The sequence below is a fragment of the Stegodyphus dumicola genome, chromosome 4 (genome assembly GCF_044657685.1).
Source record: "Stegodyphus dumicola isolate Sdum_Otavi_A_Nest chromosome 4, ASM4465768v1".
Lineage (NCBI taxonomy): Eukaryota > Metazoa > Arthropoda > Arachnida > Araneae > Eresidae > Stegodyphus > Stegodyphus dumicola.
In genome coordinates this window covers 213,742,537-213,758,079 of record NC_140771.1, presented here as the reverse complement: position 1 = coordinate 213,758,079, position 15,543 = coordinate 213,742,537, and the positions used below count along the sequence as shown (strand labels likewise).

Genomic DNA, 15,543 nt, shown 5'->3' with positions numbered 1-15,543 from the left:
ACTACGCCAAATTTAGCTTAACGCTTTGCGGCACAGTGTGTCCGGTCTGGACACACCTAAAAATTTCCTTCTGTACGCACAGAAAAATTGAATGAAAAAGGATTAATAGGTTACTATAGGTTACTCTGAACCTTCTTTATTTACAGTAGATGGCAGCTCAACACAAACCAGTCCATATATATTAGCCATTAGGTTTTTAAGACCCTCATTTTTTAAAGAAATCTTCTAGATTTTTTTAGGGTATAAAAGGAATTGTTTAAAAAGAATATTTTTTGGCTGTATGCTAATCTCTTTATTCTATATTAGTTTTAAATTGTTACCTTGAAATCTTGCCTAAAATCAAATAGCGAACGCTAGGTATGCCCAGACCGGGCTTGAGAGTCTGTATTCTTTGTTTCTCCGCATCTCATCGGTCAGTTCATTGACAACAATGCTCGTTTCAGCACTTTTTTCGAAGCTCCATTCAATCAGTGTGCCACTTTGGTCACACCCACAGAATTATAACGATAAGTGCTATCTTCACAAAATTTTACTTGTGTACTCCTCTAGGCCTAATTAGACTGCCTACTCTTTTTTTTTTTTTTTAATCAAGATTCCAACTTTAAAAGGTAGCGTGCCGGAAAGGGTTAAGATGGCTACCATTTACACCTCTCGGGGGGGGGGGAAATCTAATATGTACAAAACTATTAATTTTGCCGCGAGTGATGACATTTTACATGACATTAAAAAAAAAAAAAAAAAAAAAAAAAAAAAAAAAAAAAAAAAAAAAACTTAATATAGTTTGGGGAGATAATGTTCCAACCAGCAAAGCAGTCAAAACAATTTTTTAAAAATTGAAGATTTCAGATTTTAACGATCGCTCAAAAGAATTTGTTAAGGTCTTTTACTCTCTCGCTGAGCTCGCAGTCTACCAGTCTGCTGTTGCACTCAATCCTGCTTACCCATATAGAATATGCTCTGTCTTTCTCATATTCGAAGTATTTTATAGCATAATTAAATAAATAATGTATGTATGGTTTTAAAGCGTTGTAAATTTATTAAATCAACACCATTTCTTATAACATTTTACAAAAGTATTTATTAGCATGTCTAGTATTTTTTACGAGTGTGATATCTTATAAAACATACACCCTTGTGAAGTGGAATCTAAGAGACCTGACATACGTATTTCGTTTCGCTTACAGTTTTCTGATTTCTGATTCGTGATCACTTCCTACATCAGAAAACTTATCTGCTAAATTTCCTAGTAGATTTCCGCATCTTCCACAAACAACACTTGTAGTAGCCATTTTAAAGGTCAAAGAAAAAATAATACAATGTGCATAAAATGAAAAACGAACGCAGCGTACTGAAAATTCAAGGGAAAAACTTAAATCTATGCGGTCCAGCCTAGAAAGTCACAATGGAAAAACGCAAATTTAAGTGACCCAACCGCCCAGGGACATTTGGTCTTAACACTTAGGGTTAAAGTGTTAAGACCAAATTTCTTCACACATACCCCATATGAAGTTCAGCAACACAATTACAAAGATATTAATAAATCAGCATAGCAGCATTGTTGAGAATTCTCCACATAGTGTTAAGTGTTGGCATAACACTTTTCTATTATTTTCAGCCCTTTTTCATCATATCAGTATTCAGTTTTCTTAATAAGATAAAACTTTTTTCCCTTGCCTTTTTATCATTAACGTCTTGTGTGTTAATTTTTTTGTTTTGTTTTTGTTTTGTTTTCTTTTTGGTGTGTGTGTTAACTTTATTTACTAAATATCACGTTCTTCGCACGCCACATAAAATTCAATTCAACTATAAAATCACAAAATATTTAGCAATAGCATATCTTTAGAATTTCCTATAGACAGTTTTACGCTCTGGAGATAAAAATGTTTTATTCCGTGCAGTGTTGCTATTACTCGCTTTTAAATCATTGAGTTTGTTAATGAAAAATTCATTAAAGATTTACAAAATATGAAATATAAAATTCGAAATTCGGGCTTCCATGCACATGTTGGGGTTGAGAACTATGTTATTCAAAATTTAATGGCTCTAGATACCATCATTTTTTCACAATGCGAGAAACATACATGCACGCAGATTCTTCATTATTTAATTTCTTTAAAACTAAAACAGGACGATAATATTTGGTGATCACAAAATCCTGCTTCCAGACTAATACCCCCACTTAAGAAAATGCCCTTCTGCGCTAAAACTGAAAAATAAAAGCTAAAACAGCCAAATTAGTTAAACTGGTTCACTTAACTTTTTATTGCTTAACCTCTATAAAAATAATTATTAGCTCAAAGGGACAATTTGCCGAGAAGATCTATTAATTTCGTTCTGGCATTTTGCGTTGCATCATTATAAAAGTATGTATCACTTTTCAAATTGTTGCCACCAAATATTACAGCCCTGCATTATATTTAAGAAAATTAAATAATGAAGAATCTGCATGAACGTATGTATATTTCCAGCATTGTAAAAAAACAACGGTACCTAGACACATCAAATTTTGAATAACGTAGTCCTCCACTCGAATATGAGTGTCTGGAAGCCCAAATTTTGAATCTGGAGTTTGTTTATTACCTATTTCATATTTTGTAAAATTTCAACGAATTTTTGATTAACAAACTCAACGATTTCAAAGCTTTCCATTAACATTTACATCGCGTGCATCTTCCAAGTACGGATATTTTATACGCGACGTTTCTTTACATTTCTTACTGGTATTACGTTGGTAGCGTAGCAACGCAAAGACTTTACAATGATATTTTGCATTGAATGACTTTGAATGTCTGTGAAATCCCATAAAATCTGAAAGATTTCAATTTTCTTTATTGCCTATATTAATTTTCACTTTTGAATATTACAAATTTATTCAAATTTCAAACTTTTATTCATCCACTATTTATCCCTATAAATTTCAGCCAACTTTTATACTCTTGACTTTTAACTTGTGCAGTTTCTTAAGCTTTAATTTTTCCTTTAAAAAATTTATTGTATGCTAGTAATACATCTATTCTTAACACGGAAAACAAAAATTACTTACAAAACACACATACAGTGTTAGAAAAGTTAACAGAAGGTAAATTAATAATAGAAAAAGTAAACTACTGCAATTCAGTGAAGGCAAATAATCATTCACTATGCAACATTCTCAGTAGTAGAGAACAAGACATTATACTTTTTGTAAGTGAATTCATTTGATCGATGAAGGAACGAAACTTCACTCCACAGTGTTCTCAACTCTTAACGTGATATTAAAAAAATTATAGAAAATCTTCTAATTAACATTCTTATTTCATTCCAGTTTTTTAAAAAAGAGATTATGATACGAAAAAATTCCAAATGTTTTAGAATTCTGATGTCGGAATTTTACAGTATGGGAGATACAGTGATCGAAATCCGGAATTCAATGAAAATAATCTAAAAAAAATTGTGTTAAAAGATTTAGAATAAATTTTATTTGGAGGTTTAGTTATTATTTTCCAGTCTATCCAACGACTGCAAAATTCAAATTCAGCAATGGTTAGTTCGATTGTTAAACAAGAATATAAATGAAAAATTTGCAAAATATCACATCACCATTAAATTTTTTAAAATGTAAATCTAATTCTCTGAAGGAAAGGGGGAGAAACCACCACGGACGACCCATTCAAAGAATACTTTGGATAACTGAAGAAGTCAGTAGAATTACCTTTTTTGCAGAAGCAATATCTTCGCAGAGGACATCCTATGAGAAAACTAATATTCACATCACACTTGATTTATACCATAGTACCACAACATAAGAATAAGTTAAACCCTTTATACCAGGGCTGTGGAGTCGGAATCGGAGTCGGGTAGATTTTTGGGTAAAAGGAGTCGGAGTTGGAGTTGCTAAAAAACACGTCAACTCCGATGCCGAATTTAGTAGTTCAATCTCCCTCCCCTTCATCCTTTCAGTCCTAGCGCAATGTGACACAAATTCTTTTTTTCATAACTACTACTATACGTATGATATATACAATCTAATCTAGTTCTAATAAAAGAAAATAATTTCTAAATTATCACAAATACAATAAATTATATACTTTACAAAGAAGAATTAAGTTTGAAAACATCCAATAAAACACTTTTAAAAAAGAATGAAATTAAGAAATTACTTTTACAGAATGCAAGTATCAAATAAAAATGCACACCAGATCATATTAATAACTTACAAGGCAGGATTAGTAAAGAACTGGCATGATTAACGGAACAAAAAAGATGAGGAAAAATTTATCAAAATCTGCGAGCAGCTACAATAGATCTTCGACAGGAGGAAGCAAATTTAATTTTCTACTGGGAGGAAAAAAAAAAAAAAAAAACTTCGGTTTTACTCCAAGAAAATAAACAAACCAGTGTTACATCACACTATGACAGATAGTTACTTCAAAAAGATAACAGGTGCGCCTGCAATTGCATCAAAGTCCAAGCAGTTGGTACCGCTATTGATAAGACGATGAAAGCCCAAAGCAAATAATGAAAGTAAAATGGAGTAGGCGCTTATCTGAATTCCATTTAATCATTAGTTATTTTAAATAAAGATTTACAGATAAGATGATAAAAAAGAAGGACATCCTTTCCCTCCCTCCAATTTAGTAATAAATTTTATTCTGGGAACTTTTCCAGTTACAGGGTGGGGACAAGAAGGATTTCCTTTAAAACCTCAAACACATTAACTCAAACGCATAAAACTGCTAGGACTAGCAGTTTTATTACTTTAATTTCATAATAACAGGGATGCTTGTGCATTCCTGGTAGTTTGAAAAAAAGAACAAACAGATCCCAAACTATATACTTCTAGCATTATTAAAAACGAAATAGTAATACGTTCTTCTAATATGCAGGAAATTAAGAAAATATACGAAATATCCAGCCGCGTAAGATAGATTCTCTGCAAAGCAGGTTTAGGGTTGCCAAAAAATGGCAAGTAAAGTCACGGTTGCCATATTTGGCGAGAAATCGCTTATTTGGCGACAAAACTGGCGATATGCCATAGACGGAACGAGAACCTTCTGAAACGAATTTTTACCGGTTTGGCCCAGAATGTGCTCAAACCACAAGTCAAAAGCTATGTAAACCCTGCTGGTACGCGGTTAGAGCTCAGTGCCTAGTTAAGTCAGTTAAGAATCAGTTGATAGTCAGTCAGCTAGTGCCTAGTCCTTCGATTTAATATTATCGGTTTATATAGCATCGATTTTAAACGTATCGCGACTTGGTGCATCGAGATACCGTCTAGTGCTTCGCGAGCTGTAGCGTGGAGATTCTTGAGAGTACGTAGAGTTCCGAGAACGACTGAACGGAGTCGGGAGCCGTACCCGTACGCATAGAAAAACGTAACAATAGGTACAAAAAAGCATCGAAAATGCAAAGCCAACTCACTATTCCTGATAGAGAACAGAATAATCATACTGCTGAACCATGTTCTAAATCTACGGTCGAAAACCAAATAATTCTTTCCGGCGTCACTTTACTACACTATCATGCTTGGAAAAAATATTTTCATTTGCAATGCAACACACAATGAGTTTCACAAAACTTGCGAAATCGCATCTCCCTCCCCTTCTTCCAAAAAAAAAAAAAAAAAGAATGAAATTTCCTACCACTCTTCAGAAGAGTACCACGGTACAGCAACTTGTGGACAAAACAAGAAAATTATTTTAAAACATTTGGTCGAAATTCTGATAAATTATTTTATTACATTTAAGCAAATAAAACTTTTTAATTTTATAAAATACGACCCTTCTAAATTAAAGCACTTATAATGAAACAATAAGTACGAAACAGTATTCCTAATAATGCATTCTTAAGTAATACAGAGCTGTAGAAAATATCCTGCGATGTGCGCCGAGTACATTTCTCAATTATTATTACTTTTAAAGACTACATATCTCTCTCACCTAATCTCAGAAATTCTTACATATCTCTCTCACCACGTATCAAATTCGAAAGTAACAAAAGGGATAAACAAATACTAACTTTGCAAAGGGAATGCAGACTATTAAACAATATCAGAAAGTAACTTCTCCATACATATACTGACGGCTCAGCTGACGAAACTATCCAACGGTGGAGCTGGTATACATATAATGCTACCGAATCATATAACCGTGAACCACAAAACTGGCACAGAGACGCTCGCCTCACATTTCACTAGTGAGCTGAAAGCAGTAAACATAGCCTATGTGAGTATTATTTACTTGAGAATACGGAAAAAGCAAATGGTTTAGTTGTCTTCTGTAACTACATAGCTGCCTTAGAGAGCATAAATAAAGGTCAATCAACACCTGCTCAAGCTATTTAGCATCAATGAAAGGAAACTAAAAGTTTAGATAAGATCTGAATTGTGCAGTGGATGCCCCACGTTGGCATTCCTGGAAACGAAATCGCAGACATGCTTGTCAAAGAAGCAAGACATCTAAATGATGGCAATAATAATTAAATTACTCTTGACGTAAATTAATATCAACTTAGAGAAAACACCATTTAAAAAAACTACCAGATTTGTGAAATTAAGGCTTATAAACACATCACGAAAACTATAACTCGACTCAAAATCCAGCACTTTAGGGATATGAAGATAGAAAGTGATAGAACAATATCTAGAATCTCTGGAATAGTGACCAGATAGCATTAAATCTTAACCGTATTTTTGACTGTCCCACGATTATAAGGTCCCTGATTCTTCTTGGAGAACATCCTTTTGATCCTGAGTGGATCTATTCTGGGAATATCACTGAAATAGCTGACTGCGTTTTGCTACACATGGTCCTTGTGGTCAATTTTAGGTCCCCATGAACACGACGGTACTGTCACCACTACCATGTATCATACATTATCAAAAGAATTACCCTGTTAAAGCTGTCATACAGGATTAAGAGATTCAATGGACGAAACTTTACGCAAGTTACTGCAATCAGCGAGCGAAAATACTGTTTTGATCTAAAAATCCGAAATAAAGATAAATCACTCAATGTGCTAAAGAATTAAAATTTATTTAATGAAATTTTGTTTTATTAATTTCCTTCTCTATAAAATGCTCAATTTAAAATAAGAAAAAAAAATCTGTTACTCTGAAAGAGAATTAACGTTTGGCAATGGCAGTAAAGGTTAAATGACAACACAAATTAAGATTTTAGTAATAATACAGCTAATTCCAGAAAGAATTTCAACTGAATGAAAAATATTTAAATTGGAACAAAAAAAAATCACATTTTTGTAAAACTTCGGCATTTGATATAACTGTTTTGAAGAGTAAAACGGGAAAATGCATTCCATATAAGGCGCCATTATAAAAGAAATGCATGCTTCGTCTATAAGCAAATGTATTATCAGTTTAACATATTACAAATTTTTTTACAAAAGAAAAAAGATTATTAAATCTACAATGAAGATTACTCGTCAAGAAACAGAATTTGAATCCTACATATTATAATCATTAATCTATCGCAACTGATAACATTATCGAAGAAATATAGATGGGCCAATACAAATATACTCGTATTTGTCAATGCCTACAATTCTCCAGAAAATCAAATTTTACAAATAACTTTGCTTATGATGGCTAAAAGAAAAATTGCGTTATCCAAATTCTAGTTTCGTTATATTACGTATTTACACTCAGCATTCGAAGATATCTGCATTAGGAAGGATCCCTTCGCAAAAGAGAATTAGTAAGTAGATTGTATTCTTGTCATACACACGCAAAATTATGAGCAACCCAAGCTGAATAGAAGTTCCAAGACGTACAGCGGATGTTCGTACACTTTTAGACGACCTTGCTTTGCTGTAAAAAAAATCTTCTGCTTAGATTTTTTTTAACAGCAGCTACATTTTTGCAAGATAAATTGTTGATTGTTACTTGACAGTTTGTTTTCATGCAAAATGTAGCTTTTAGAAGCAATGGACGAAAGGCTATCATTGTGTCCTTTCCGAAGAAAATTATTCGTATCTAGTTATTAAAAAAAGCCATGGTTTTTCGATTTCTAAAGCTACAAAAGGTAATGTTGTCAACAACAAAGGGAAAAAACTTCAAAATTTAGCTTCGAGTGGAAAAATTGTTCCAAATACGTATCCAAGGGAAAAAACGGAATGCTTTCAATGTTGCAAAAGATCTTTAATGTTAAAAGAAAATCCGCTAAATCAAAAGGAGAACTGCAAAATCATTAAAATGGTCAGTGTCAACTGTAAACAAAGTGATTAATGCTGATTTGAATCTTAAAAACGCGAAAAAACGTAATGTGCATCGTCTTTCTCCATGACATATTGCCGAACGCAAGAATGCGCTGCCTAATTCCTTCAGGGAAACATTTATCCGGACAAAAATGGGAAAATGCTGTCATAACAGACGAATCTTGGTTGTACTTAAATGACTGCGATAAAAAGAGACCCGTTTCTTACCATCAAAGAGGAGAAAAATATCTTAAAACATAGTTCAAGGAATCTAAGTTTTTCTAAGGGATTTATGATTATTGTTGGTTTTTCATATAACGGCAAATTAAAAATAAAGAGAGTTGAGAAAAATGTCAAAATCAACTCCATATTATCAAAAATGTTTACCTAGTGTTCAAGTATGAAATACTTTCTGTTCACACACAGTGTGATTAATAAGTAGAACTGCATCAAGAGCAAGCAGCGACACGTCAAAATCTACTGTTAATGTCATGTAAAAATGGAACAAGAAACAAGTTATCAAGGCCATAACCCTTCACTCATATCCCTACTGAATCTCCTGATCTATTACCAAGTATTTTTGCGCTTTTAGGCTTTTAAGAATCGGAGGCCAAATGTCGACCTACAACCTTCTTAGAAAGCTACTGGACAGCAAAATGGGACAAAATACCTCTTCCGATACTACAAAAGGTTTTATTTGTTTTGGAAATTAGGGTGTATAAAGATAGTGCAGAGTATGGGATATCAAATTGAACATTCAAAACCTTAAAATGTTAGGTAAAATATTTCTGTAATTACAATAAAGAATCGTCTAAAAAATGTGCTAATAGCCTCTATATCATCAATATCATGTATAACGAAACCCTAAGTTTATACTGTCTTTAGTATCTCATGCAAATATTGTTGAACTTGGATTTAAAACTTTAAATAACTTCTCTTTAATGACACAAGACATAATTTCTCGAATTTTTTTAACGTTGAATTAACTTACGGTTTTAAAATTGCAAATACAAAAATAGTGATATGGAATTATTTAGGAAGCGTTTCATTCAAACATGCGCGCATGTTCATAAATCAAAGTAAGAAGTGCATTCAGTAATTAAGCTCTCCGACCAGTTTCTTTTAAAAAATACAATTTTTTAAAATATTTATTTACTCTTTAAACTTTTGTTATGTTTAATCTAGGCTACTAATGGATCATTGGCACACCGAGGCAACAGTTTTCGTTTCCCTCTCTCGGAAACTTACTGCCAAACTTACTTATTACTATTTGACGAGGAATATCTTCAAAGCAAAGAAAACTAAAAGTCACTTTGTATCATATCTCGGTAATGTGGTAGGTGATAAATTTTGTTTCCTGGAAAAGTACTACAATTTAGAACTGCTTCGTGGGCTAGCATTATCATCAAGTAGTACCACAATGTTAGAATCAATTCTAAGCCATTTGCTTCGAATTCTTCGACATAATTATTTTAAAATTTCACGTTACACTTCTGGGTTATCATTCTGCCTCAATCTCTCTTGTTCGGGTACAGCCTTCAGCTGCTTTGCCTCGGCTAATTATCCTAACCTAACCGAAGTTTCTCTATTGCAGTGGTGACGAACCTTTCTGGAGCCGCGTGCCCAAAACATTTTTTTTTGGGAGGTGGGACCGCGAGCCCCAAACCTCTTTGATTAAATCTTCATCGGAAAAAGGTTTATCATGTTTTGCCAGGCACAGTGAAATTTGAAAGCTGACCATTATTAGATGGTTTATTTTGGAAAGATAATTGCAAAAACCAACTTTCTAGTAATTATAATTACTCAATTTCCCATCAATAAAAACTTCTGCTCAGCTTTATCAAATTCGGCAACAATCTTGTGGTTGTTCTGTCCAGGTCTCTTGAAATGATCGTCCACTATCAATATTTACTTTTGTCTTTTTTGCTGGAGTCATTTGTGAGGGTTCAAGACCTGGAGTATAGAAAATCTGTTTAACAATAAAAGTATTAAAACTCACCGGCAGTTTGCAAGAAATTTGAATTCGTTTAGCAAACATTAACTGCTTCAATTTTGGCGTATTCAATTGCCATTTAACAAGTAATATGATTGGTCCAAATAACTGAAGCGTCATAAATTGGGTCAATCAATATGTATATCATTTCTATAGCGATATATGAAAATCTTATATCTAGGCTTAGGCCCCATGCCAGTCGCATTATACGATAAGTAAGTAAGTGAACGGTTCAAGAAACAGACTAAAACACTTATTTAAATTACATAATATCATTTTATTGTGATTATTGATTAAGGAAGTAATATTTTAGTAGCGTGCCGACTGTGTTACACATGCCATAGGTTCGCCATCACTACTCTACTGCAAAGAATATTTCAATATCGATTTTCAATAAGACTGGATCACAATTCTCGACATTCCTTGAAACTGCCAGGAAATCGAGGAAATTGTGAAGCGTTGTTCCTGGCAAGATTTTTTAACAGCCTTAACAAATTGTCTTTACAAAAGAAACGGTGTTCCACTGCTTTCTTTATCTTGAATGTACCACGATTTCTATTAAATTCTGTAACACATTTTCTCACCACCGAATCAGACATGATATGCGATTCATGCACTTCGCAAACCTAATAGTGAATATCTGCCGGTAATTTATTTACAGCATTCAAGCAATGAACAACAATCGCATTTGGCGTGATCTTCAACCTTAATTAAAATTTTAAAATTTTAGAATAATATAAAAACATGTTTGACTGATTTTTTTTAGGGGGGGATAGGTAGGATGTTACTATCTGATTACTAACAGTTCAAGGAAATCCTTGACCAGGTACTATTTGTAATACAATATTTTGAGGAGGAAAAAAAATTCTTAACGGAACCTAATTTTTATATAAACCCATTACCTTTAAAAAAAGTTTTGAAAAATTATTATCAGAATAAATAAAAGATGTATAACGATCAGTAAATTACATGTCCTTATTTCCAATGCAGACTGATGATAAGGATCATGATTTTAACATGCGGCGACAAAGTGAATTTAACCAGCCATATCTGGATTCAGATATTAGATTACGAACAAGCAAAAAATTTATTCTATCCAACCTTCGTACATAAAGCGACATGCTGTATCAGGCAAAACTGATTACTGATACGTAGAGAGTAAGAAAACAGGTAAAGTTGCGAGTGATTACCTGCACTGCTGTTTGCTGCGCAACCGCGAAACAAGAAAAAAAAAAGGGGGGAGGCGGGAATTCAAAGAAATATTTAATCATCATATACCAAAATTTATTTATAAGTACAAAGGAAACAGCATGAGATAAAAGCAACATATTTAAAAATTAGTTGTTTATATTTTATAAATTTTTGCCATAAGCATTTATTATTTGCCATATCATTTAATAAATGTCTGCCAGAGCCAAAAAAACACTTGCCGAGATAAAAACAAAATAAATACAGTTTGATTATGTTATAAAAGATGTTATATTACTGACTTTGGAGACAAAAAAACACTGCTAAAAACAGGATAAAAATGGAACAAACTCAAGTTCAAGTAAAACATCAACAGTAGCTCAACAATCCAACAAATATCACACCACAAACAGAAAACTCAAAAGATTATCTTACTTTTTAAAAAATTATTCTTTTCACATTTTCTATTTATATTTCAAATAATCTGATTATAATATGGAAAAAAAATTCAAAATTTATTCCAAAACATAAAATGCGAAAAATTTCTGTTATCAAAGTAAAAATAGGCATTCTTTAACGAACCAGTTCTACACCTCGAACATCCACATCTTGAGCCATTTCCTTCATTCAAAATCAGACTTTATTCTTTCAAAATCAGGTAAGAATTCTGTTTTAAATATATAACATTTTAATTCCTATTAAAAAATATGCCCTAGTCGATCCGAACAAACAATGCACAATGTATGTAGTATTAAATTTCCCATTAAATAATATATAAAATAGTAAGCATCTTTGTGCTGCAGGACTTCTACAACTTCAGCATTATATAGAGAATATGACTATTATTCCGATTTGAATAAAGTTAGTTTTCAGTCTGCATCTAGGGGATCATATACCTAGAGGATAAAAAAATGAAAATTTCTCAGTGAAACTCCGATCAACGCTAAATTAACACACATACTTCATGCGAATTTTTGTAACTCGAACCCACTTTCTAATACATGACAGACCTTATATGCTTTGTCATAACCAACTACAACAAACAAAATCAATGAAAGAAATAATTTGAATGCATTTCTAAGAAAATAAGAAATAGTGTTCTTTACCGCAACATTCGAAACGATCTGGCATCTCTTAGCACTGGCCTTAATCCAACTCCACACAGAAAAACTTCTGAAGAATATAATAAAAATTTCAAAATGTAAGCTTTTCCAGTAACTTAAATTGACAAAGAATCAGCTGGTAGCTCATTAAATAAAAATTCTATTTACTTTTCCCTTACATAAAACAATTCTTCAATCGATAAATTGTCTTCATCATTTTTTTAGAACACTTCCACATTATTAGAAAATAGTCAAGATTTAACAAATTGCTTCGGTACAGTAAAACTCTATTTAATTGGCCTATCAGAAATCAGGCTTACAGAAAAATAATATTGAATCACAAGTCTGAAACCACTCATCTATTATTTTAGTCATCTTTTATTTTACTCTCATCATTTACAATTAACCTCATATTGCATAATGCAATAAGTGATCTCTATACACAGCATTAAAAATACCACATTGAAATCTTTGTCCAAGACATAGCTTTCCGTGCCTACGTTCAGTGAAAAATTACATTAATCTAAAACTGATTTATGTTAAAAATATTCCCTGAAAGCGAAATAATTACCAAAAAAGAAGATCGAAACATTTCAGAAAATTAAGAAAATAATTCTGCAACACATTTCAAGTAAACATTTGCCATTCTATGAAGAAATATGGCTAAAAACTACCATTTATTTTACCAGTATACTAGAAGAGAAATATGGCTAAAAACTACCATTTATTTTAACAGTATACTAGAAGAGCATTCTGAAATTTGAAACACGCGGTTATTTATAAGCTACTGTGTACTTTGTTTCTGTTTCGTGTTTCTTGCAAACTATACATTTCTATAAATACTCGAGCATTTAAAGAAGAGTATTATTAATTTTTGGCGCATTTTTCTTATTTAATTTACGGGACATGAGCACACAAGCTGAAAATGAAAATTATAATAATTTTTGCCTTTTCAAGGAAGCATATTACATATCCCTCGGGTGATTTAAAAGAAACTAAAATTTCAAAAGAGGCATTGTGATGTTTGATGCCAAATGTATTCAGAAATAACACTATAGTCGAAAATGATGCGTACATAAAGAATCATTTAAAGAGAGAGAAAGAGAGAAACCAGTTTGAAAATGGCTTATGAAAAACGGTTCCACGTCGTTAAAAATGGGTATAAATGGGATTCTGCTGGGAAGCCGAATACACGATGATGAAATAATTAAAATAAACAATGATATCAAAACCAGAAAAGTGCTTCATTCTAACAGTGAGAAAATAAATCGCTAACCTTTTCTAAAAAAAATGCATATATTACTGCTCCTACTAAATTAAACAGAACAGAATACAAACCGTACGATCGCTTGCAAAATGAAGTCCACTGAGCATAAGTCGGCAAACTATCATTTCACTTTTAGCTTTAACACATTAACACTATATGGCTTCGACGAGAAAATGGTAGGTTGGACACCATCCAAGATATCGTCATAAAATTATCAAGAAACTAAAAATAGCAGAACTGAAGATTGAAATAAATGCTCCTCCTATCCTGGCAGAGCTGAAGTAAAATCTTTAAGTCACGAATCGCGTATAATTTAGTGACACGTGTAATTGCATTGTTCTAGACCTTGCTGATGTTTGCACGGCCACAGTTAGGAATGTCATGTAAGGAATGAAAGGCCAGTTAAGTTTCTTTCCTTCTTTATTTGAGTCGTTTTCATTACTAAGCATGACAAGCAAATGGAAAGTTTGTTTTCTTGCAACTCACCACGTTTAATTCCTCTACACAAATGCAATGTTTGTTTTCTTGAAACTTAGAGCGTGTTTAGTTTTTCTGTTGACTTGATATATTTTATGGACAGGTAGTGCAACAAATAATAAAAATTATAATTCAGTCCTTCTAAATAAACTCCTCGTCAAAAACTATAAACTGATAAAGAAATTCACATCGGCTAAAGCAATAATTTTCCCCCAAAAAAATCTAAAAATATGCATTAAATTCAAATGTAAGGGAATATCGCATTTCTTCGTGCGTGCTTTAATGATGTAAAAGGTTAGCAATACGTGTAAACGATAGTATTTCTGTCTATAATTGTTGTTAAGTGAATAGTATTTCTGTTCTCTCGTATATAATGTATATATGTTGAATTATGTATATTATGTAAAATGATTCTGTGGCGTATTTATGTTACGTAGCTCTATTATACTATTATATTTATTATGCAATATTTAAGATTCTGTAAAGCAGAAAAAGATCAAGTTTCGGCCTTCACTAAACTGATAAAAGCAATTTTTAACTATTAAAAGAATTTGAGTCCCTTGACATACAGGTAAAAGCTTATCTATTTTGACATCTCGGTGTTTACATATTAACACAACTAGCATGAAGCAGTTTGGCGACGTTTTTTCATATGAAACGACAGACGTTACTTATTGGGCGCAAACTGGTAGTTTTCGCGACTTTTTTTTAGAAAGATTCCCAAACTACTGATATTAATAGTAAGTCGGTAAATATAATCAGCATGTGAAAAGAAAACATACTTTAGCATTTTAAAATACAAATTTGAACTATTATAAGGATTACATGGTATATTAAAAAAATAAAACACTTACATTCTTATTCAAATTCTTTCTGCATCCCCCCCCCCGTCATTCTTCTTCCGAAAAACACAGCGCGATTTGTTTTCGCTTAAAAAAAATCACAGAATAACGGAGACTTGGCTTTGCGCAAACCTCGGCAACAGCGGCTGTGTAGGAAATATATCTCTCTTCGTTGTTCCCTTCAGAAAATTTTCAGCAAAATTCCGTATTTGCGCAGAATTTTGCAGAAATTTTATCTCAAATACTTCCGTTGTTGGCAAATTTCACAAGTTCATGTTGAAAACTAAGTTTACGGCAAAAAATGTCATGGTTAAAAAAACTGTTGGAACTTAGAATACAGGGAAAAAAAAAAAAAAAGAACGCCTATGAAACTGGCGGTGTTGCTTGCTTAAAGGATTATTACAAACATGGTTGCCAGAGTTTGGCACGTTCTGAAAATTTGGCGACCTCTACTACGGTGATTGCGTTAATACATTAAGTACC

General features: G+C 32.5%; 1 protein-coding gene across 6 annotated transcripts in view; it reads right to left on the bottom strand.

The window, feature by feature from the left end:
• Positions 1-15,543, bottom strand: part of LOC118193348 (nucleoside diphosphate phosphatase ENTPD5-like) — a 113,764-nt gene that overhangs the window by 62,470 nt on the left and 35,751 nt on the right. Inside the window, exon 1 of one of the 6 annotated variants that reach the window (XM_085815962.1) lies at positions 15,073-15,091. The exons of 3 other annotated variants lie outside the window; for them this stretch is intronic. The gene's annotated coding sequence lies outside the window, so the exon portion shown is untranslated. Of the gene's footprint in view, positions 1-4,196; positions 4,346-13,812; positions 13,959-15,072; positions 15,092-15,543 lie in introns of those variants that run through there. 2 more of the 6 variants (XM_035364423.2, XM_035364421.2) reach the window with 2 other exon arrangements.